The sequence below is a fragment of the Squalius cephalus genome (genome assembly GCF_949319135.1).
Source record: "Squalius cephalus genome assembly, chromosome: 20".
In the NCBI taxonomy this organism is placed as follows: Eukaryota; Metazoa; Chordata; class Actinopteri; order Cypriniformes; family Leuciscidae; genus Squalius; species Squalius cephalus.
The window spans coordinates 25,698,423-25,722,532 of record NC_137141.1 but is presented as its reverse complement, the minus strand read 5'-3'; the positions used below and the strand labels follow the sequence as shown (position 1 = coordinate 25,722,532).

Below are 24,110 nucleotides of genomic sequence, written 5' to 3'. Positions count from 1 at the left end.
TATTCAAATTATGTATAAAAGGAAATATTGCAAATAAAGTCACAGCTAAAAACTTTAGTTTGACATGATACACAGCATACAGCATCCTACATATCCTATTGATCCTGGAGTGAGAGAAAACACTGATATATGATTCATATTTTAATAATATTAATGTTTCAATAAGTACTACTATTTTAATAAATTAATATATGAATTATTAACAACATATAATTTTATTAAGCAAATTCATGAAATGCCAGATCCAGAATTACCTTTTGCCACCTCAAAATAAATAGCATTATCCAATCAGAATTTTTTCTTTGACATTTACAAGCAAAACAGAATATGTTGTGAATCCCTATACAGTACAAATTATTATAATCTAATTACAGATGGTCATTTTCATCCGCCAATGAAAATGTTATGTGGGTGTAGTCTGAGGCCTTCAAGCGAGAGTGAACATCGCGTTGTTCTGCGTCGTGTTTTTGAAATGTATTTACAGTCAGGTATACAATACGCGGGCTTGATTTAATCCCAAACAACCACTGGTAAGTGCCTTTCTGCGAGTTTTCTAACTTGTCCATTGCTTACAATGGGGTTTAAACAAGGCTAGCGTTCAGCATTCAGTGTTGTGACGTGTTTTTGTTGGTGGTTTTGCGTCTGTTTGTGTTTTTGACGTGTCAATCGCCTAGTAGCTACAACTGTAACATAAGGAACTGTGACGAGAGATTTCCTATAGTCCTATTCATTTTGAATCGATTATTTTTAATGTAATGATGAACAGTTTGGCGTCATAGCGGCAGTACCACATGAGAAACAGTTCAGGAAGCTAGAATTTAGGCCTAATATTAGACCTAATTGAAATGCAAATATCGGAGTCAACTGTGTCTGTGCGTTGACTGAAAGTTGAATGAATGATTCAATAACTCACTCATGGGTTGCTTCTCAAGTGAAAGGCTGCATACTAGTGAGGCGGTTTCCTCCCTCCTAGTCCAGTAGCTACTTCTACGGAGCCTTGTGGGCTTGAATCCTCCAAACACTAGAAAGAGATGCATGGCTAGGTCACACATGTTCCCGCCCCCAAGGTCATGACACGAAAATACTATTAAAATGTAATTTTGGAAAAAATACTTTGTGATAAATATCTTTATAGTAAACGGCTTCTATTAATGCAATACAGTGAATGGCCACCGTCTGTAGTGTCTCACATTAGCAGTTTAGTGTCAAGTGATAAATGTACACCAAAACAAAAATAACATGTATGTATTCCGTCATTTCTTTTTCGTGAATTGTAATGTGTGCAAAGGATTGTAGGCGTTTTGAAGGACACGAAGGACACACGTAACAGTGGCCGTTCTACAATATGCATTCTTGTCTGTACTTGTGGACTTGTGAAATGTCATCAGTCGCTGCTCAAGTCCTGTTCCAATTCAAAGTTCACATCTAGCCAAGTACAGTTCAAATCCCCGGATGTGTTCTTGATTCGCCCCTTTTATAGAGGATCCATCGAGAGGTGACTTGTGAGGACTTGAGACAGCCAGGTATCCCAGAATACATCTCGCAACAATTGGCAAGCAGTAGCGGAGGAGAAACCCTGCATAATTTAAAAAATAATAGGCTTCTGTTATTGTGCGAAATGTAGTTTTAAGAGTTTTTCAGACGACAATGTATTTGTTTAAAGCTCAAATCTGTGGTTTATTTATAAAGATAGCACCTATTTGAAAATTTGATCTGACGTTTTCGGAGTTGTGCGATCCAGTCGATCACTGGGTGCTCAGCGCTCTTTAACCCCGCCTGGAACAGCCTTACCTTGGCTAGTCCTTCTGACGTTTGCCGCAGACTCGTGGTTAAACTCGTGGTCTCTGTAGTGGTTAAACATGAAATATAATTAGACTTTTGTATCTAACTGGCGACTTTTGGTCTCATGAATCTATAATTTATTCCCTGGCAAATCGTTTTGGCTGAGGGCAAAGTGAAGTTTCATAACTTTATATGTTTAGGCTATTTAACTTTACCGTTGTAGCCTACGAGAGCGCTGACTTTGTACGTTTGACTGAATTGTTTGCTTTATTTCTTATTGTATAGCTTCTTATACCTTTTACTTAATCTGAGTGCATATTGCCTGAACCACATATTAATGTTTAATATTTTTAATATGTAAATGAAAAGAGGCAGGGTTGTGTTTTATTTTGTTTTGTTATACATGCAGTGAAGATAATCAATGTTATCTTATGTTTTTTTCAGTTATGTACATTAGGTTTTGTTACATCTTATGTTGTTAAATTAATTTTTAATGATTTTAACGTGTGTTACCATTATGTTGTTTTGTAGTTGTGTGCATGACACACCTGAGCACCTTCCATATGTTAGTATTTAGGCTACCTCAGCTTGTGGAAAAGCTATGTTGAACTTTGATTCATCATGTGGGTTTCTCACTATTATCAGTGTTATTGTTATGGTTGTTGTCATAATAGGTTAAATGTGCAATACAGATTTGAGTAGCAGTGTGGCCTTGCTAATTCAGCAGAAAACTATTTAAAATGTGCATGCACAATCAGCATTTGCAATAAACTATCATTTTATTATATAGGGCTACGTTTTGTATGAGTGTCATAGCCTACATAGTTTTAGTAGCCTATATTATTTAAATGTAGGAGCCACATTAGCAGTCAGTTGTCTCTTAGGTTCAAGCAGTCTTCTCCTCTCTGATCAAGGAAATTGTTCATCAGATCTATATTTCTTAAACCTGTATGGGTGCTGTTGTGTTTTGACAGGTTTGTTGAACCAGCTGTAGGGATGATGTTTCAGTGTGTCAGCTTTAATTAAGTTGATGCCTGTGACCTTAGGGAGAGGCTGAGGGACAACAATGGCCTTAGAGCCTTGAGTAAATACCCAATGACTGTCTTACTGTCATGTCACCCAACACATGAGAAAACAAACTCTCCTGTTCTTTATGAGTAGTGTTGACATCTGCTTGGTATCATATCAGATGTGTTGAGTGTAAACCGATCAGGTTACAGGGCACATTAAGATTGTGTTTTAAGTTTTAAAGTCTGTCTTGTAGAGTAAAAGTTTAGGACTGATAATATCAGTGCATTAGGTCAGTCTAGCAGACATATTTGGTCTTTGATATGTAAGTTCACGTGTTCCGATTAACACTGCTTTTTGGTTCTGGTTTTGAGTCTAATTTTTGGCCTGGAACATGGCCACTAGGGTGCTCTGTCCATTCAACAAGAGCACTCGAATAGTATCATCTCCTCTTGGTTCACTGTGGTCGAGCAGAGCACTTGGCTTGGGCAGTTGTTGTTGCCACAAGCAAGCCAATCTTCAACACATATTCTCTCGAGTGCCCCTAATGGTTGACTTCATCAGCCCTGTGACATGAGCGTCAGTAATAGGTTATTTATGGTGACCCTGAGTGTGTTTTTGGATGTTTGCTTCTTTTTATTAATTTAGTCCCTCTTACGTTTACACAGAAAGATCATTTGAGTGCACCAATGCGGAATTTAGACATTTGCATTGGCTCATTTGCGACTGCTATAGCCTATAAAACAGAAAGGCAAACCAATGAACAAACAAACTAAATATTAAATAAACAAGGCAATAACAATAAATTCAGTATGTAATGGTGGAGCTTGTCAGCCCAGTTTAAAATAACATTTTAAATGTTAATATTATTAATAATTAAATATTTAGATTAAAATTAAATGAATATATACATATAAATTAATTTGTATCTAGGCTATACATGTACTTTAAAAAAATAATATATATTATTATATCATTTATATAATTATTAAATAAAGGTGAAGTGTTTTTATTTTTACACTTGCACCACCTTACAGGATGCAAAACTAATGAATATTCAAACAGGTTTTCCAAACAATTCCTCTGTCTGTCATTGGTTGTGCAAACTGATTGTCCCACCACAAATTCACATCATTGGTGGTTGAATGATTTTTGAATTTACTTAATTATTTACTTGAATGGATGTAAACACTTATTTTCTAGTGTACCTTTATCTCCAATAAGACAAAAAAACTTTCTGAGAATGTGGCTTGATGGAAGATTTGGCTTTCTGAGCTGTTAAATGGCCTTACTTGACGAAAAAATCGTTTAGTCTTATTGGAAACCTTAACTGACAACATTTGCGGCCCAAATGGAAACCACACATCTTCACTGTTTCTGAACTCATAGCTTTGATAATCAATAATACACTTATCAGATACTATTTAACAATCTGACGCGCAATCTTTCTAAAATGCAGTGCTCATTTGGATAGATCGGATTTTATACCTTCACTGGTCAAATCAGCTCATGATTTAAGACGTCACCCACCAAAGTGAAATTCCTCATTCCACTTTAGGCAATCTTTTAGAAAACTGGATTCATCCCAGAGGTCACATATCTCCAGCCCATCCTATTTTATATATCTTAATGGTCTCTTGAATAGCTTTGAGTTCTGGAGGCAAAATGAGATTTGGACTGTAATGTCAGATTTTAAGATACCTTCAGAAAAGTAAAAAGAGCGGGAAAAGGGTCATATATCTCTTGAGGGGTTTGGGGTCGACACATTATAAGTGTATCGACGACATACACAAAAAATCCTTATTTAGACACATTTGTGCAACATATTGAAAAAATAATATCATAAAATCTTATAAAGCACACCAATTTCTTTATTTCAGATGCTCTCAGAAAACAGGTGAGATGGTTGAGGTTTTAAAATAACTTGGTGCATTCTTATGTGTCGTCTGAACACGAGCAGTACGCGTTGGGTGGAGATCACACTTGTGCACCCACGCACACATATTGAAGCCGGACCGGCTCTCACAAAACACCTGCACTTAAGGAGCACCTGTCAAGGGGAGGGGAGAGAGGGGGGTCAGGGACGTACCTCGCCTTGTCTCCACGTATTGTCCTGCAGCGGAGCACGAGAGGGGGAAATAAGAGCGAAGAGGGGCCACCTGTCTCCCTTCATCGCTCCCACTCCTTCATCTTCCCTCGGAGCGATTACACCAGGTCTCCGACACTAATCTAATTATACTGCTAAAAAGAAAGAGAGACACCGAAGAGGAGCCTTAGTGTGTTCTAATTAAGGCATTGCCAGAGGTTGGAGACAATGCGAGCCATTTTTTTTTTTTTCACATGCGATTGCGAGAGAGTCATAAAGAGTTTTGCTCTCACTTAAGGCAAGGCTATTGTGATATGTAGGACATCCGAGGGGCGGAGGGAAAGTATAACTATCAGCAATCTGATGTAAAGGTCATGCAATGAGAGAAAGAGAGTGAGAAAGAGAGAAATGGATGGAGGGAAAGAGTGCACTAGGGCTATATGAATCATAAGTTTTGTCAAAGAGGTAGTGGCAGGGACTGGTCTATACGAGCAAGGTCGCAGTTCAGCGTCGCGCCTCAGGACCTGCTGCTCTTAAGCAGCCGCAGCTGCATTGTTCTCGCTCCGCCAGTGGAGACTCGCTGTGTCCATCCGATTAGCCACTCCGTGACCGTCCTTCACTACAGTATCACATACTGTTTACTGCGAGGGAGACCTTTAGTGAGGAGACAGATTGTTCACTTTGAAAGAGTCCTCTAGCCGGCCTGAAGCGCCGTTTGTGCATGAGAGTCCTCCAGTACTTCAGGAAACTCCCACACACGCTACTCTCCACCATTATGCAGCGACAAGAGGCTTTAGCCAAACAATATAACATGCCGTTATTTTGCCGGCCATTGTTCTGTAGCTGTAATTGATGAAGTGATGGAACAAATGCGTTGCTTCATCTTTGTCTTAAAATGTTAAGCTTTAGTAGCATGACGTGAAAGGCTTTTTTGGAAAATATTAAGGTAGGCCTACTCTTTATGTTTTAAGGGACTTCGTTAAACGCAAACTGTGGTTTTATAAAGGGCTAGGTCTAAAAAAATACTTGATCTATGTACTGTACATATACTGTAGGTCTGTTGCATCGCATCTCGCTGTTTTTTGTTTTTCTGCATCTCACGCCTTTTTTAAGATGCAATGTCAAGTAGCTCAATTTCACATTTACATTTTGTTAATTTCAGTACCGACTTGGTACCGAAATCGGTACTTTTGACAACACTAATTGTTACACGTCAACTTTTGCCATCCGAGTGATTCCACACAGCTTAATTTATGTTGAGGTCATGGCTGTGATGTGACCTGCAGATCTGCTCCAATAGGCCTGCCTGAGTAAGATCATTTGAAGAATGTGGGACATGATGAATCAAAGACTGTTTCACAGGGCTCTACAATATATCGAAATATCGCAAATGTATATCGCAATATGCATATCGCAACGGCTTGCAATAACTGGGGTCATGAACAAAAGACAAAGAGAAAATCACTCACTGCTCTTGGCTGAATAACTTTTGTAGCTTTAATAAGAATCAGTATAGCCTAGGCTATATATTTAATTCATACAGCGAAAACTAAGCAGTGTTTATTTTTACATTTGATTATTCAGTTTCTGTTGTTAAATAAACCTAATGTAGGCCTACCTGAAACCCTAAACCCTGTGGTTTACACTGATGTTAAAATAACACTTCTTATGCTACAGTAAAACACTGCTGTTCACTTTCAGAATTTGTAGGGATGTTTTCTTGTCAAAAAAAGAATGTGAAACATGTATGTAGGTTATATAATTTTAAATATATTTTAAAGATAATTTAAGTTCATTTTACACACTTTAAGCATTATCGTATCGCATATCGAATATCGCGTTATTTAATGAGTTATCGCATATCGCATTTTCTTTAATATCGTGCAGCCCTACTGTTTATGCTTTTCAGAATTAATTTGTGACCTCCATCATTGATTGAATTGAAGCCTCACTGCTTTACAAATGGCTGAAGATAAGAATCATTGAGGTTGTTTACATGTGCACCAATAATGTGATTATTTCCAATAATCACAAGGACTTAATCACAGTAAGATGTTTACATGGCAAGAGCATACCACTTCACTCCCGTTTACATGCAGCTTTCATTATTCTGATTATTCACTAAGAATTGTGATTATTATATAATGGGATATTATTCACATACCCCAATGCACAGCACATGATGAACTCGCATACAATGGGTGTGTTACCGGCCACTGTTTCAATCTACTTGCGTCAAATGCAAAACACATTTCTATGGATGTATTGGATATTTATTTCTCTGTTTTCGGCCATCAATATACTGCATTATATTCGTGCCACCCAACATTGTCAACATGTACTCAGTACCCCAAAAAATGTGATGCCTTCTTTACTGCTATGTTTACGAATCTGTGCAAGACGACGTTATCGGTGTAGCCATTACTAGCACATGCACACTTTGGTCAGAGTGATAGATGAGATTAGAGTGTTTACATGCCTGTTTATTGCGATGTAAAGGGATAGTTCACCCAAAAATGAAAATTCTGTCAGTAATTACTCACCCTCATGTTGTTCCAACCCCGTAAGACCTTCGTTCATCTTCGGAACACAAATTAAGATATTTTTGATTAAATCTGAGAGTTGTCTCACTCCTCCATAGGCTTCTAAGGGACTGAAACTTGCTGGCCCAGAAAATGTATTAAAGACATCGTTAATATAGTCCAAGTGACTCCAGTGGCTCAATCTTAAGTTTATAAAGCGACGAGAATACTTTTTGTGCGCAAAAACAAACAAAAATAACGACTTTATTCCACTTTTCATTTCCTTCTCTCTGGGCCTCGGGTCTTTTCACGTAGTGTTTAAGCGTAGCGCATCTGTGTTGTACGTCACCACGTAGGCTCACTATTGGCCGACGCTGGTCATGTGTGATACGTGGTGACGTACAACACAGACGCGCTACGCTTAAACACTACGTGAAAAGACCCGAGGCCCAGAGAGAAGGAAATGAAAAGTGGAATAAAGTCGTTATTTTTGTTTGTTTTTGCGCACAAAAAGTATTCTCGTCGCTTTATAAACTTAAGATTGAGCCACTGGAGTCACTTGGACTATATTAACGATGTCTTTAATACATTTTCTGGGCCAGCAAGTTTCAGTCCCTTAGAAGCCTATGGAGGAGTGAGACAACTCTCAGATTTAATCAAAAATATCTTAATTTGTGTTCCGAAGATGAACGAATGTCTTACGGGGTTGGAACAACATGAGGGTGAGTAATTACTGACATAATTTTCATTTTTGGGTGAACTATCCCTTTAAAATAAGCATGCTACATATTTTTATATTATTATGTTTAGTTACTATGTTTATGAGCTTAATCACATCATTTTGATAAAAGTTTTGTGTTTACATGAGGTCAAGTTTAATCGCAATATTGCCTAAATCTCATAATAATCGCGTTATGAGGGTGCATGTTTACGTGTCAGTGTTGTTCTTATGAACTTTTCTTCACTTTTCTGATTGAGTCATTAAAGTTGCATTTAGGTACAACTAACAAGGTACTGTAGGTACAGCCTACAGCTTGACAGGACTCTGTGCCACTTGTTGCCGCTTTCCATGTTGGTTTCTTTTTTTAGCTGCTTCTCACAGTTGAAGACTAGGCCTATATCCTGAAAATGGAAGACATAGGCTACTAAATGCTGCACAAGTACTTCACTGGATTTCCTCCTGTCCCTTAAGAATATGACCTTCATACACTGATCATCAGATTCAAACTCCTTGCCGGGTCTTGTCACTGGGTCCACCATTTTCAAACTCGCAAACCACAAACCACACTTTATGATGGTTAAAAAATCAGGTTGGAGTCTGTTACTACAGTGGTTCCCAACCCTGGTCCTGCAGTACCCCTAACTCTGCACATTTTATATGTCTCCCTAATTAAACACACCTAATTCAACTCATCAGCTTGTTAGTAGAGACTTCAAGACCTGAAATGGTTGTGTCAGATTAGAGAGACATCCAAAATGTGTACTGTCAGGGGTACTCCTGGACCAGGGTTGGGAACCACTGTGTTTGTTACTATACTACTTTACTTAATTTTGACATACTAACACATAAATGCCAGACAAGCTGGTAAACAAGCCCGTACAGTGTCCAATTGGCCCTAACCCCACATCGTCCCTCCCCACTATACCCACCCCCACCATACCCGAGATCCAGTTTCTATTGGTTGAGCTTTCAAATGTCGTTGGAAAACACTGCGTCATGATCGTGAAGCGATCAGATCCCTGAAGTTCTATAGCTTTAGCCAAGCAAAATGCCATGTCACTCCGTGATTACGCATGACCTTATGTTGTGTTTGGGCTCATTCGAGAACGCTCTAAACAAAGATATGCGATCTACTATGGTTTAGTAATGTTTCTCGAAGTTACAAACCAAGATGTGGCGCAAAAGCATCGGGTGTACTGTTTACATGTGCGTCGGCAGTGCTTTTTCATACAAATACTTGGTATAGTTTGGTCTCTAACTGAAACAAATATGCTTGTTGTGTGCTAGTTGAGACCTCTCTATTTTTTCCACTTGAGCAGAGTCTGTTGAACTTGACATGCTTGTAAACATTTTCTGGTTTTGTCTCCATATTAAGCCATGACCTTGAGCTTATTGTTTCTGATCATTATTATCATATATACAACTAAATGTAGTATACATGTAATGTATCATGCACATTGATAAGTGGTCATTGATGAAAGTTAGCTAATTATTTTAATTCTGGTGGTCATCAAGGTGAATCTTGACTCGGTGTTCCAAGCCAGCATCAAAATATGTCATGCTTTTAATATCAAAGTTGCACTTAATGCTTGAGAGTTATAAAGCAGCATGATCTATCTTCTTCCATGTGCTGCAATAAATGCTTCCCTTATGAAAGCTTGTGCTTGTTCCACGATTGTCCAAACCGGCTCACGGACGCAGCCAAGATATCAGCAGTCAGGAATCATTTTTTCTCCAACCCCTCCAAACCTCCCTCAGTGTCACATGCTGGGTTTGACTTTGAGGCACAGTCCTTCGTTCCAGCGCCATTATATCACATCTTCTTCTGTTGCCCAAGCCTGAGGTGCCTCGGGCGTCTAATGCCTTTTAAGAGCCATCACTGAAAAATGCAGGATCCATCAGTGTCCTTTGAGGCTGGCTGTTTTGGCATGGAGGCAGCATGGTAACAGCTTGCTGGAGTAAGGTGACATTTCTGGGTATGCAAAGTAATAGGAAGGGAGGGAGGGGAGGTGGGGGCGCCAGAGAGGGAATCCTTGCGGGAGAGGGGGTTGCTCCTCAAAGCCCTGCACCTTTTGACTTTGCTTGGAGTAAAACAGATGCTAACAGCCTTAGTTATGGTGTAGATACCACAGCGCACTCCAAAACAGGCCTAATGAAAGGAGGGGCAGGGGGTGCAGGCGGAGAGAGAGACTAAAAGGTGTTCGGGAGGTACGCCGTCCTTTCTGAGGCTGTCAGGGCGGGTTATTTTTAATGGAGGCTGATGTGGGGGGGGGGGCACGTTAATGAGTGATGTGTGGACAGCTCTTGTTTGTGCCGTGGCGGAGAGGGGGACCGCAGAGGCTCGCGTTCGTTTGTCAGGGAAAGATTCGGGGGAAATGGTCTGTGTGGACGCAGCTCAAGGTGAGACGAGAATAGTTAGAAAGGGGGTGGGTTTTTAGCATCTTGCTGCTTGTTTTTCCTTTTCAAAGTCACTTTTTTTCTTGGCCTGAGCATAAAGGATAAGAAAAACATGACAATATTCACCTTTCTACAAAGATCCAGGGGTGGATTTAAACCTTTGCGAGCCGCACTGGCTACAAAAAAACAAACAAAAAAACACACCATTTATTCTACTTCTAACAGCTCACTCTTTACAAATATTTGTAAAGATTCCATGGAGTCTGTACATGGTTGCTGTTGTGTGCTCATTCTTTCAGGATAATTTATTTACTCACTCCTTGCATTTTTCTGATGCTTGACAGGATCTCCTATGGGTTACATATTATAGTAAATTAGAGATGATTTAAGATGTCCACCAAGTTGGCAACGCTCTGGAATATATAGCGACATTACTTAGTGAGATCTTTTTCTATTAATTTTCAATTAATTTCATCCTATTCCTATTTGATACAGATGTGCTTCTTCACATTTGGGCACGTTTATATTCCAAGTGTAGATTTTTTTTTTTTCTACTATAAACTTTAAACAGATTTCTTTCTTTCTTTTCTTTCTTTCTTTCTTTCTTTCTTTCTTTCTTTCTTTCTTTCTTTCTTTCTTTCTTTTCTATTATTTATATTCTATTATACATAATCAAGACAAAGGAGTCTGGGATTTTATTTCATAAAATGTTTCATTCCTGTCCATATAATCCTTATGTGATGTGAGTAAACAGATTTGGCTTACTGTCCGTAACGCAGAGAATTGAGCGCAAGATTCAGGCTCTAAGCTTCTCCTGGACCATTTAATTAATGAATAAGTACTTAATGGATATTAGAATAACGGTGAGGATGGGGTGGAGGAGGGAATCCGGAAGAGATGTTAGGGGGATGAGGCTAGCGTCTGCTCATATACCCTTGTGATATGATTGACAGGATTAGATAAACAAGCTCTTCATGAACATTTGCGTAAGAGTTCATTTACAATTGTCTTTCCACACAGAAAAAAATATATATTTCAGTGTGAATGTGTTTTTAAATCACAATTGATGAGTCTTACTTCTAGCCAACTGTACATGTGTAGTACTCTATTTTCAGTACAAGTTGATTTCAACAGCATTTGTGGCATAATTTTGATTTCCACAAAAATTTTGACCCCCCTTTGTTTTCTTAGAAAAAAAGAAGACAAAACCAAGGTTACGTTGAAGCATTTATAATAGAAGTAAATGGGGCAATTTTGGAGGTTTTAATAAAATAAATGTGATGCTGATAATTTGATTCCATAAAAGCACTTCCATTTAGTTTTGCAACTTATGTATTTAAAGTTTAAATCTAATATTTTTTTTATTTTTTTTACGGTTAGGGGGTTAGGCAGTTGTTTTAGGCAGTACGTTGTCATGGCAGTGAAGTTGTAAAATTGGATATAACTACTTCACAGAAATGGTTAGTATGTTTTTTTTCACAAAAATATTAAATTCACATTACAATATTCATGTTAGCACACATTTATCTAAGTGAGTATTTTAAAATTGCAAACCGGCCCTATTTACATCCATTGTGTGTGCCTCAAGTTCATATATATATATATAGGAGATACAAGGAAATAATTTTTTGAGGTAATCAACATTATGCCACACATACTGCCTACTGAGCTTAACTAGTATTGAACGCAGAATATTCCTTTACAAGTTCTTCAAGCATGAACTAGGACACTGTGAGATGACATCTATAGCTGCTCTCCCTGTCCATTTCATCTGAGATAGAGATGAAGCAAACTGGCACCCTGTTGTTTTGCCTCCCTTGGCCCACTGAACTGAGAAGGTCCTGTTGTAGGTTCTGCTGAGCTCAGGAATGAAGGTCTCCTGCTGAGAGCGGGATGTGGGGGTAGTGTAGGGCAGACATGCCAGCATGGGAAGGTGAGGTTTGAGAGACACGAGATGCTGAGGTCAGTGAACACTGCGACCCCTTTGTAATAATATCTGCAAATGCGTGCATTCATGCATAAGCGCACTACTAATGCAGGGTTGCAATGTGATGTCTGTATCAGTTTCCCCCACTCTCAGTGTGCCCATGGCAGCCCTGTGCATTGAGATCACAGACCTCGAGCTGATGGGCCTGTGTCCCACTCCTGCTGTAAGAAAACCTGCTTCAGTGGCCCCTCGCTCCCCTCACTTGTGCTGGAGAAAAAAGGATCGGATGAGGATAAACCAGTGCTGCTTAATTGGATTCCTGTCTAGGGACAGTCCAGTGTGGACACAGAGAGGCGAACTGCTTTAGCCTAAGCTGGTTGTGTGTGTGTGTGTGTGTGTGTGTGTGTGTGTGAATGAGAGTCTGTGCACATATGTAAAGGGAGTATTGGATGTATCTCTCCATAGCATCTTCTTGCTTTACATGCAAAACTAATATATTAGTAGCATCACATTTGGCACCATTTACTGAAAACAACATTTGGTTCTTGTGTGTAGTGTTGTTATTAACTAAAAAAAACTATATTAAAAAAAATACTATTTTTTAATCAAATACAATATAATAGATGAAAACCTTAACCTTAAACTTAAAGAATGTAGAAATGCCTTGGAAAGTAATTGAAATAGTCTAAGTTTGAGTGCTAAAATTACTAAAACTGAAATAAAAAAGCTAAATAGAAATATAAAAAATGACTAAAACTGATAAAAAATAAAAGGTCTTTCAAAATGTGAATAAATATGAAAATAGTATATAAATAATAGTAAAATAACACAGTTTGTATGTCACATGACCAATCCATTTAATTATAGCTATGGCAGAATATTCAAATGGGTAGATTATTCAACGCTATTTCACGACTAATTCGTAGTATGAGGTGGCTAATTCGTACGACCTCACTCGTACGATTTGTCTAAGCCCCAGTGATGGGAAGGTTTAGGGGCGGGGTCAGGGGTATGGTAATTTGTATGAATTCGTACAAATTAGCCTCCTTGTAAAATACGTACGAATTGCCGTGAGATTGGGTTGGAATATTGGTATAAGTTTAAGTCTGAGTTGAAATCCTCATCCGCTTTTGTTGGAAAAGAGCAGTTTAGACATCTTAAAATGTTCTTTTGGGTTTCATGACATGATTTTTTTTTTTTTTTCTTTTTTTTTTTTTGGCTATAAACTTTTAACACCCGTTAAATTAAAATGTGTTTGTTCAATATTATTTGATTTCCTGTTTCTCAAAATTTGTGCAGCTTGGATGATGTCACAATTTAACCACTTTCAGCCTGATGGGTTCAATGGCTGCGCTTTGTCTCGTTCTAGACCTGAACTTATGCTATGTAGAATGTCATCAACAATAAGGGATAATTACGAGATACAATCGGCAGGACAGAGTGGGTTGTTTTTGACAAAGAGACGGAGAGATTCAGTGAAAATAAAGCAGATAAAATGATGCAACCAAGACATTTCACCCCTCCATGTGCTTCCATTAGTGCTCCAGAAATTAACTGGGGCCAGTAATTATACACAGTGTTTTTTTCCATCTAATTCTTTATTTAACCTTCACCTGGTACACGTCTTTTCATGTCATTATATGTGTGTGAAAAGGACACACAAAGGACAGGTTTTTAAAATACACGTTTAGCTATTGTAAGCCATCTTGTGTGAAACAATTCTGGGTATGTCACATCTAAAGCTTGATCTGTTCATGCTAATAATGAACGGGATTTCAAATGGATCAATATACTTTCTGCGCCACCTAGAACAAATTAAAAGTTGCAAAAGTGTTTTTTTAATAACAAAATTACACCTTCAACTAAATGACTGACAGTCCATTCATTCAGAATTAAATGAAAATTGTATTACAGTTGTCTTAGTTTGGATATCAAAACATCGTTTGCATTCGCAACAGGCAAACAATGTTTTTTTTTTTTTTTTTTGTGGCAGGAATAACTATTGTGATAAAATTTTGATTTGGACCTTAATATTGAACACGCATCACAAACAAAGATTTATTCATTTGAAAGTGAGGAGGCAGTCAGACACATACTGTACGTCTGGGACAGGTTATACCTGTCACACAACAAATGCCGGTCTGCTTGTGATGCGGACACCGATCCCTAACTGACTGAATAATACACACACTTAGAAAAGGGTCAGAGCTTGGAGAAGCTGATGTTTTGATATTTGAATTGTTTATTGGACCAACTTGTAACTTGAGATTCAATGCCCTCCAACTTGTCACGCCTCTCTCTTTTTTATTAGGAGAATTTGAATGACAATGGTCATTAATGTTGAGCACAGTCCTTCAGAAATAAATCTTTGATACAGATCATTTGATGGAGTAACGGTTCAGTTTTCGAATGTTGGCCCTTAAAAATGAGTGGGGGGAAAAACAAGCAATAAAGGAGCAATCAATATTAGATGTTAACCCTTTTTTATTTATTTTTTTAAATGTATTTTAATGAAATCTTTTTTTTATTGAACATTAACTGCACTAATGCAGTTTTTCAGTAGCAAAGCTATTTTATTAATACAAGTCGCAGGGCAGTGTTTCTGTGCTCCTCAGTCTTGAATGTTTCTGTGTGTGCACTGCACAATCTGTCTGTATGTGTGTGTGTGTGTGCTTCAATGAGGGTGCATTCATTTAATATGGTGATTAAACTGACTGGAACTACTTTCAGTAGTGCGTTCAACATTTTTTACGTGGAACAACTAAAACTGCGTTTCTTGGAAAATTGCACACCTTAGAACATTTGTCAACCAATCAGAATCAAGCATCCCCGTAATAATAGGATAGTAAGGAATAATTGACGTCAGGCCGTCAAATTATTAGAAAAATAATATGTTACACCTCGGATGTGCATTTTTTTTTTTTTTTTTATAATTCAAAGCCCCGGAGTCAATTATTCCGCTTATACTAAGGTTACCACACCTCAAAACATTGCTCAGATGATGTATTTCAAGATATTTGTCAGGTTTTTGTCCTTAAAACGCTCTTGTTTGTAGGACTAATTTCTTACGCATCGCATTCCAAGCATTGCTAATTCCAAAATGTCATTCTAGAGCAAGTAACGGAGGCTTCAGCCACTGATAGCAGTCTAATGCAGTTATTAATGCAGTTTTAGAGAGAGAGAGAAAGAGAGAGATTGATCAAGTGTTCGGCAGCAGCGTCCCTACTAATAGCGAATCTGTAACTTTATCTGCTTCAAGAACAGGGCCGTTATTACCTAGGGAAAAAATTCATGTAGCTTTTCATTTGTTAAACTATTTACTGATAAATTCGTCAGAGCGGCGCTGGAGAAAGAGAGTGCTTTCCGTACATAATAAAATGTAATTTTGTGGCAAAAAACATGGAAATAATTTGTTGATTTTATCCTATTGTTTACTTTATATTTATTTGCTTGGTCAGTGTCGTTGTGGTTTTTGGTTCTTTTGCTGTTGTAGTCTGAAATAACTTAAAGGGATAGTTCAGGATTTTAGACATGAATCTCTATAGCTTCCCCATAAGCAGTGTGGTGCATTGACCATGACTTACCCCCGACAGCGTCCTGTGAGCCGAGCTCCGGTCCAGTTTTGGTCAAGATGAAATTAGTCCGGCAAGTTTGCTGGGGTCACGGCAATAAAGCTTTTTTCTTCTCAAATCAATATGTGTTCAAAAGAGTGATATATTTGCGTCACTAAAACGTTGTCTATGGAGAGGTCAGACCTCGTAATGGCTTGGCACTATTTTCTCCCCTGTCATAACACTGCGCGCTGCCGCTATCTACAGCCAGCTGCGAGCTGCGCAGGCGCACACCACTTTTTCAGTTGTTCGGCAGTGTTTACAGCAGTGTTTACGTGCTCAGAACAGCTACACGAACGAGCTAACATAGCTACTCACCAAGAGCGATCAGTTTGTACAAGCTTTGTAGAAAATGGTGCGGAATTGTGACTATCCGGACTGTACAAACAAAGATGTGGCGCTTTCTCCTCACACATTTCAAAGATTTCCTGTGGCAGATGTTGCTCTGAGGCGACTTTGGCTCATTGCTCTGGGCTTCAATGTGAACTCCAAACTGGCGAAGATAAAGAAGCTATCCTTTTGATATCCCAAAAGATATCCTTTTGGCTGTGTGTCGAAGTCAATGTTGTCATCGTCGCTGCTGTAGTCAGACATGTTATCGTTCTCTTTACGAGCTGTAAACAAAGTGACACGTGCGCGGCTCCCAGCTGGCTGTAGGTAGCGGCAGCGCGCAGTGATATGACGGGGGAGAAAATAGTGCCAAGCCATTACGAGGTCTGACCTCTCCATAGACAGCGGTTTTGTGATGCAAATATATCACTCTTTTGAACACATATTGATTTGAGAAGAAAAAAGCTTTATTGCCGTGACCCCAGCAAACTTGCCGGACTAATTTCATCTTGACCAAAACTGAACCGGAGCTCGGCTCACAGGACGCTGTCGGGGGTAAGTCATGGTCAATGCACCACACTGCTTATGGGGAAGCTATAGAGATTCATGTCTAAAATCCTGAACTATCCCTTTAATTATTTGCCAAGGTAATATATAGAACTGTAATGCAGGCAAACCTGCCTGGAACTACTTTAGCTGTGCGTTTCCCTGGGAATAATTTCACTCCTTAGAATGTTTGTCAGCCAATCAGAATCAAGCATGCAACTGCCACATAGTGTGTAAGTATATAAAAAAATAATGAATAAAAAAAATCATTTATATTTTTCATCAATGAAAGATGGATGAGAAGTGATTGTAACAACATCATAAAAGTATCATAAAATAGTCACATGGCTTGCTCACAATATTCTATTGATCATAGCTTGCAAGCATATTGTTTATGTCAAAATATATTGCAATATCATCAATAAAGAAGGTTTACAGAGTGTGCATATGCAATACCAGCAGGGGTTAACTGGGCCTTGCTAACCAGCTAGAACTTAGAACCACTGTGTTAGACGTTATTAAGTAGCCTACTTAAGTACAAGTACTGGAATATATAGAATCTTCATGAACTCATAACATGTTCCAAAACACCACAAGAATCCTTTCATTACAATACAAATACAATTGTTCCAATGAGTAGACTATCACGGTGCATGATAAACAGACCAAGAAAAAGAGGTCACATTTGAAACAGTGTCAAAATGGTTATTTGTGCACAAAGTATCTCAACAATTAAAGGAAGGAATCTGATTTCTTCCCAAATCCACTTATCTGAGACTAGACAGCTCATCTCTGCCAACAGACAAAAGATCGGTCTGAAGTTCTTCTAGATCGCCTTGTTTTTTGCTTGGCAGGGGTTGACAGTGCTGTAGCGTCTCATTACCATGGTAATATAGGGTTTGAAGTAATTACCCACCGCAGATGAATAGGAGACATCTCGGAGCACACTTTGCAGTGGCCTCTTCCTGACAGGGTAGAATACTCGCCTCCTGTCCCTTTTGTCATCAGCAGCTAACTGGCTGTGAACACCTTAATGTGCAGGCTACCGCAAATCCTGTTATTTAAGAGTACAGATCCATTCTTTCACTCTCATCAATTATCTCCCTTCACCAGTCGCTTCTGAGGAGCAGTCGGAGAGGTCTCTGGTTAACTCTCACTCCTCTGCCATTTACCTCATCCTTGTTTTTTAAGCAACGGGAAAAAATTGTGCAAATGCGACTGGAAATCATTGTTTATGGTCCTCTCTCTCTTTCAGGATGATGCTTTAATTTATAGCTGTCATACTGTGATTTGAAAGAGGCAGAGCAAAACTTGGGATCACTGTCTTGTCTTTTATGTGTGCTGAAGTAAAATACATGTAAGAAATGACATTAGCATGACCCATGGGATCGTGGGAAGTTTAATTGGGAGATATATGACATTGGTGTGGCGCTAATCAAAACGCTTAGATTGTTAATTACACTGAGATGGTTTAACCAGTTGTATAATCCCTGTTCATTGTTTCATGATAAGATATCAGTTTCACTTAATATATGTAGTTTTTATGTCATCCTCCATTGAATGTCTGGCAGTGATATGTTTAATAATTGGAATGCAAATGCGAACATGAATGTTCAAATAACTTTTTTTTTTAAGTAACAGTTCATCCAAAACTGAAAATTGCTATCATTTATTCATTCTTATGTCTTTCCAAACCCATGTGACTTTCTTTCTGCTGCAGAACATGGAAAAAACTAAAATAACACAAAATAGTTTAGTTTGTTGCCCTTTTTTTGATTGTACATTTTAATAAAATGCATCTACAAACAGCATATACTCAATCTAAACTGTAAAAAATACCCTGTTAAATTTAAGGTAAAAAATGGCAGCTGTGATTGCCAGAAATTCAGTACAACTGAATATTTCATCAAGTGATATATATATATATATATATTGTATATATTGGTAACAGAAAACAGTAAATAAACATTAAAAAACAGAAACCACAAAACATTCTAATGTACATTACTAAAACATAAATTATAAAATCAAATATAATCATGTCACCCAGGTCCTTCTGGAAATGTTCTTTTACATGTTTGTTTGTTTGTTTTTTGTAAATTATATGGTAAAAGTTTTTACTTGCAAAAACTATAAATTTGACTGTTTTACTTTAAAATGAATTAAATGAAATTAATGTGATAAACCATTTAAGTATTTTAATTAGAATTTTTCACAGCATAAGGTAACTTACAGTTTGCCAATGAATATTTTACTGTTGCATTTTTGAAGTCTTAACACAAATTACAGTGTGGTTGTACTAGATTTTCTTTTTAAAGAGAAAAATAAGTCTAAACAACGTGAATATCATCTGTTTTCCTCCATTCTGTTGGCTTTGCTAACAGTATATAACAGTGTGGTTACTTCTCTCTGGAAAGTGCAAAAAAACCTCATCAAATTGCCTTGAAACACATAGATTAGAGCTGAGAGTAAGAATCTTATTACGTGTGATTTGTGCCTGAAAGTTTCTTACATGCATAACCTCAATTTGCTTGTTCTGACCTCTTTTCTCCATACTGCCATATGTTTAATACTCACACTGTCTGTCTCTCTCTCTCTGTCTCTCTACCACCCTCTTCCTCTCTTAGTGCATAGCCACACAATTGAACTATCCAGAGAATGTGTTGACGGCTTTAATGACATCCAATTTTAGAGTCCTTCACATCCATTAGTGGCAATTACCTTACCTGAGTTTGCATTAGTGTTAATACCACATTCTTGCAGGCAGGAATAATGAAAATAATATGACAGTTATGATATGAAATGTTGGATCAATTTTCATCATCCTGAGGAAAATGGGCAGCTTCCATGTTTTACGCTCCACCTTCCTTAACCTCAAATTACGCTGCCTTGGAGGTGCAAGAGGAGACGTGAGACTCAAAGAGAACACACTCTCCCATGGTACTTTTAACTGTGAGAATGTTTTGTAACTTTTAAGCATTTTTTTTTCTCTTGAGAATTATCTGACTTTCTGTTTATAATACCTTGTACTAATGTTGGCAAAGGATTGAAACAGGAAAGAAAGTTTTTCCACATTTTTTTTTTTTTTTAATTGTAAAGGATATTTTTTTATAATACCAGAGGAAAAGCATATCACTTAATTAACTTTTGTGTTTTTTAATTATTTTTATGGATCTTTTATATTGCAGAACTCTCTAAAATCCATTTCTGCCACATAAATAAATAAATAAAATGCTTTGGAAATGTGTAATTATGACATAAAGCAAAAATTGTATACGTAATAAGGTAAAAGTTATGAGAGAAGTCATAATTTTGACAAAAGCAATTATGAGAAGATGGAATCATGACAAAAGTCAAAATTACAAGATAAAAAGTTATACAGTTATACAAAATTGGACTGTTTATGTCTGTTTTTTCATAATGTTGGCTTTTTTGGGGGGTAATAATCATGATTTACCAAACAGGGTTTTTCCTAGGTCAAAAATGGTCTTTGGTGGTGGAGGATGAACACGGCTATCCACACACACAGTAAAATACCCTACCCATGTGAACTGTTAGCCCAGTAAAGTAACTGAGTGACTGATTTTAAAAGTTAGTAATACAATTAACAACAAAGTAACACATTATATAGAAAAAGTGGCTGGTCTATAATTTTGCATTTACACTCCACAGATCATTTGACATGCAGTATCAGATTTTTTTGGTCCATCTATTTATGGTTATCACTATCAATCAGATTCAATCCTGTGGTGAAAATCAAGTTTTTAATGTTGTTTATATGTCTGTGGTGTTTTTAATGTGCTTTAAGACAAACCATGTGCAAATTCATAAGTCAACACCATTGCTGAGTATTTTCTCCTTAAAACTGCAGTGAAAAAAAGTCTCAAAAACGCGCTTTGAAATCGCTGGTGTTTCTGACGTCACAAACTACCTTGTAACCAATCACGTCAACGTGCCGGCGGGCTTTAGCCTATCATTAACAGCAAACTAGCAGGGGAGTCTCGAGAGAAGCCAGGGTATCCCTGTATATGTTGATTGAACAATATAGCGGGTGTATGATGTTAATTATGATGTTATGATGAACAATATGCCTTTCTCCACTGACGTTCTGAGTTGTTCAAAGCGTTTCTGATGATTGTTAGAAGGCAGCTGTCTGACTTTGAGATGTAAACGGGAACATGTTTTGTGTAACGTTAGCAACACATTATTAGCTATTTGATAGTCAAGCAAAAGGCTAATCATATTAATTACAGTTATGTATCCGATGTTGTAAACGGCGATACCATTTGCAGCGTTTACCTCAGTAAGACGGCCCATTGAATCTGTGAGCTGGCATGAGTGGAGGTGGGGCTAATTAGCATATTCATGAATCTACATGTACTAAATGAAACAAGGGTGCTTTCAAGCTATTTTAAGACATGAAGAATTTTTTTTTAAAGGAAAAAACTTTGAAATATGTAATTTTGGTGATCAAAGATTAGTTTTAAGGGATAAAACTCCCGTTATAATCAATGAAGCTGTCTACGCTGTGCAATAAATCTCTTATTGACAATGTGTTTATACTTGGTCGGTTATAATGAAAGGATTTGTGAAGAACTCGCGCTGAATAAAATCTCTGCGGTATTGAGCGGATCTTAAACACATCTGATTTGCCATTGCGTTCACGCACCAAACAGATATCTGTGATTGGCTAAAGCTCAACGCTGAAGAAGAAACATTTTATACTCTTCACAGAACGTTTAAACACTCACGGGAGAGTTTTAAAGTGGTACTGCAGAACTGTAGATTATCGTCACGTTAAATGATCAAATAAATCTTTGGCGGGACAAGATTCATTTTGGCAGCCGCCAAAATATTTTCATAGCAGGAAAAACCCTGCCAAAGCAATTTTTTTTTCATGTGCCGGAAATGGGCTTTCATACAAAACAGTAACCGTACAATAACAGTTTCACGAAGTTGTAAATAAATCAAATATTATGTTTTACAATAAAATGAAATACAATTTCCGTTTTTTTTTACGTCAAAGATTTCACATTTAAGTCAATGTTACTTACTGTTACTTACTCCTTGTAATTGTTTAAAACAGCTAAAACAGCCAAATGGTTGTAGAACATCAGTGCCAAAAACTGAAAATGTTGTTTTAAAATGTTAAATACATCAAAGTTCGACAAGGAGACGACATAATAGTGGAAGATTTCTTACAAAAATACTTTATTTAGAGGCCAAATGCATAGACAAAACGTCAAAATCGTTTTTTGTTTTTGTTTTTTTGGCGTATTACATTCGATAAAGTAAACTCAAAAAGTTTATTTAAAAAATACATATAGCTCAATAGCATAAAAACTATGTGTGTACATTAAAAATTATACCAGACTTCACACAAAAAAAAAGATAAAAAAAGGTGAGCTATTGTCTTTTACAACACTGACGATGTGAACCAAAAATGTTTTGTTACCACAATTTTTTTTTACTGTTTTTTTCTTGTCAGATCATTGTACATTACCCATAAGGTCAAAACTCTAGCATTATTTTTTATTGTTGTTGCTTTAAATAAAATTTTCAGTGCACCAAACTGAATGATCACATATGTTGTGTGGATCAACATACGAAACTGAGAAAGCATTTTAGAAAACATTGGTAGTTTTCTGTATCAATTAGTGTGACTGTAACGATGATGGTCATCACTTCAATACCTCCATTCACTCCATCATAGCCCATGTGCTTGCTCTTGCCCCAGATGTAGTCATTGTTGCATCTGAGGGTTAGCCCCAATGTTGTTTGTTGTGTGAGCTGCTTGAGCAGGGATAATATATGGAACACTTAAAAGCTGAAGTCAACGGAGACCAGGCCTTGGGAAATGCATTTGCTCTGAGTACATGCTGAGGCTTTGCATGCTGGCTTTGTGCATCAAGGATACCCAAGATAAACTCTGGCATTTTGACCAACAGTTTAGCATGCTACATGTATTCTTTCCATGTAAATCTCTATATTCTCTGGATGTATTCATGTCTTAGATGTCATTCCACGGTTTATTTTATGATTTCATTAGACTTCAGATTTCAAACACACTTACTATGTACCTTTCAAATGTTTGAGGTCAGTAAGATTTTTTTTTTTTTAATGAAATGAATAGTTTTAATCAGCAAGGAATCCAAGGATGCATTGCATTTATCAAAACTGACAGTAAAGTAATTTGCTGTTCTCTTGAACTTTCTATTCATCAAAGAATATTTCCACAAAAATATTAAACTGCACAATAACCACTGGGATAAATTACAATATATTTTAAAATATATTAAACAAGAAAACAGTTATTTTTAAATTGTAATAATATTTCACAATATGAGTGTTAATGTATTTTATCAAATAAATGCAGTCTTGGTGAGCATAAGCAACTTTCAAAAACATTTTGAATAATGAACTGACCCCAATTTATGTCGATTTATGAGCTTCATAACTTTTTTTTTTTGCCATTGTAGGTTCTCAAACATAATGGCCAACATTCACCACAAATGTTGAGATTATTTATTGTATTTGTTCTAATATATACTCATTTAAATGGCTTCAAGTAGGCTAGTCATGTCATGCAAAACCTTTACATTCTCCTCACTATCAACATGATAATTGATTGAAATGATCAAGTGTGTGTGTGATAATCTGCCTATCAAGGAATCCATCCTAATTCATTTAAATGATGAAGAACCTCCTTCAGACCCTTTTCGTCAAACTCGTATAACAGCACTCCTTTATGACTTCAGACTCTACAAGTTTGAAAAAGGGTATTTTTGTTTCAGTGAAAATTGATACATTATCAAATACCCTATTTGAATTTGTCATAACTAATTAAAGGGGTCACACTTGTACTTTGTAGTAAGATTTTTAATGGCAAGGGTAATTGTCTAAATTATCACAATTGTCCAAATTACAGCTCAAACTTCATTTCACTTTTTTTTCCCCCTCAAAGATGAACAATGAAATACTGACACACATAGCTGTGCTAGTGTTTCAGTTCACTCTATGAAATTCTCTTTGCTCATACAAAGTGCCAATCTCATAAAAGAGTGAACATTTTAAACAATGGTTATTAGTTTGAAACATGTTAGCGAAAGCTCAGTCTCTTGACGGTACAGCGAGTCACATGGAAAAACGAGTACAGTGGAGCACGAGTAATCAAATAAAG

General features: G+C 37.2%; 1 long non-coding RNA gene across 1 annotated transcript in view; it reads left to right on the top strand.

Annotated features, from left to right (window-relative positions):
• Window positions 1-459: 459 nt before the first annotated feature.
• LOC307148693 overlaps window positions 460-24,110 on the top strand; it is an 84,094-nt gene continuing 60,443 nt past the window's right edge. Inside the window, exon 1 of the long non-coding RNA XR_013819477.1 lies at window positions 460-530. This is a non-coding gene — a long non-coding RNA (uncharacterized lncRNA). The remainder of the gene's footprint in view (window positions 531-24,110) is intronic.